This window comes from Propithecus coquereli, unplaced genomic scaffold, assembly GCF_000956105.1.
Source record: "Propithecus coquereli isolate 6110/MARCELLA unplaced genomic scaffold, Pcoq_1.0 Scaffold515, whole genome shotgun sequence".
Lineage (NCBI taxonomy): Eukaryota > Metazoa > Chordata > Mammalia > Primates > Indriidae > Propithecus > Propithecus coquereli.
Window position 1 is genome coordinate 809,368 of NW_012151008.1, and position 2,053 is coordinate 811,420.

The 2,053-nt window shown below is 39.2% G+C and overlaps 1 protein-coding gene across 1 annotated transcript in view; it reads left to right on the top strand.

The window, feature by feature from the left end:
* The window catches only part of LOC105820211 (signal transducer and activator of transcription 5A-like), a 65,911-nt gene that overhangs the window by 32,294 nt on the left and 31,564 nt on the right, over nucleotides 1-2,053 (top strand). The window lies entirely within an intron of this gene.

Here is a 2,053-nt window from a genome sequence, read left to right on the forward strand (position 1 = left end):
ACCCAGCTCTAGCCTTTGCCAAAATTAGAGCCTCTCAGTGTTAGGTTTCTTGGGGTCTTTCTCCACTCGTGGAGACTGACCCATTCAAAAAAAAAAAAATATACACACACACACACACACACACACACACACACATATATATTAGTTTTCTTATTTTAATTTCTTATTCTTTCCTCTCTTTAAATTATGAAATATAACGACCATGCAGAAAAGTAGAGAGAATAATAGCACAAACTGCCACAAGCCCTCAGAACAAAGGCAGCGAGGTCCAGCGGCGAAAGAGCAGGTTCTGGGGTAGATCCCGCTCAGATGGCGCCCCTTGGTAGTGTGGGACCTGGGACAAGTATTTCACGTCTCTCTCTTTTTAAAAATAGCTTAGTTGAGATATAATCACATCCTATAAAATTTACCCTTTAAAGTATACAATTCAGGGGTTTTTAGTATATTCTCAGAGTTATACAACCGTTACCACTATCTAATCCCAGAACATTTTCATCATCCCTCACCTGCCCCCAAAACACCATACCCATTAGCAGTCACTCTTCCTTTCTCCCTCCCCCCAGCCCTTGGCAACCACCAGTCTACTTTCTGTCTCTATGGATTTGCCTATTCTGGACATTTCATGAAAATGGAATTTACAGTATGTTGCCTTTTATGTCTGTCCCTTTGCATAGTGTGTTCAAGGGTCATCCATACTGTAACATGTATAGTACTTCATCCCTTTTTAATATCTGAATAATATTCCATTTTATCCATTTTACTTAACCATTCATATCCATATTATCCATTGATGGACATTTGGGTTGTTTTCACTTTTTGGCTATTATGAATAATCCTGCTATGAACATTTGTGTACAGATTTTTATGTGGACATATGTTTTCAATTCTCTTAGGCATATACTTAGGAATGGAACTACTTGATCATATAGTAATTCTATGTTTAACCTTGTGTGGAACTGCCAGATTGTTTTCCAAAATTGCTACACCATTTTACAATCCTACTTAATCTTGCCGAGCCTCAATTTCCTTGTCTATAAACTGGGGATAATAATAGTGCCTACCTCCCAGTGTTTTTTGTAAGGATTAAATAAATAGGTTCATAGAAGCACTTGCTATAAATAATATAGTCAGTGCTCAGTAAATGTTAGCTCTTAAATCTGGTGGTGGATAATAACAACACTGATGAATGTTATTTTATTTCTCAACCTTATTATTTCTGGTTTGTTTTTATTAAATGAATTGAAATATTTGTTGTAGATAATTCATAAAGCAGTATAATAAATGAAAACTTCACATTTCATTAGTTGTCTTTTGTACTTTAATTAGTAGGAGTCATCAGATATGTCCTTAAAAGGAATGAGTGAAATCACGGCTCCCTGCTGGCTTAGTCAGACATCTGAATGCGTGGTTTATTATTATGATTATTATTTTTAGAGTTTAGTGCATGTGTGGCAAAGGCAAAGTCTTGTTTTTGTTACACCACCCTTCACCCTTCCCTATTCTAAGTTCTCTCATTGAGAAGTAAGGGAACAGAGCTCACAGTGCCTTTCCACTACTTCCCAACAGTTCTTATCTGTAGAAGTCCTTGTGCCAGTGAAATTGATTAGGAAATAGAAATACCAGCTGGGCATGGAGTCTCACACCTGTAATCCTAGCACTCTGGGAGGCTGAGGTGGGAGGATCGCTTGAGGTCAGGAGTTTGAGACCAGCCTGAGCAACAGCAAGACCCCATCTCTACTAAAAATAGGTGCACCTGTAGTCCCAGCTACTTGGGAGGCCGAGGCAGGAGGATCGCTTGAGCGCAGGAGTTTGAGGTTGCTGTGAGCTATGATGACACCACTGCACTCTAGCCTGGGTGACAGAGTGAGATCCTGTCTCATAAATGAATGAATGAATAAATGATGGTATTTGTATTTCTTTTTTCTTTTTTTTTTTTTTGAGACAAAGTCTTGCTCTATTGCCTGGGCTAGAGTGTTAGGGCATCAGCCTAGCTCACAGCAAACTCAAACTCCTGTGCTCAAGCGATCCTCCTGCCTCGGCCTCCCAAGTAGCT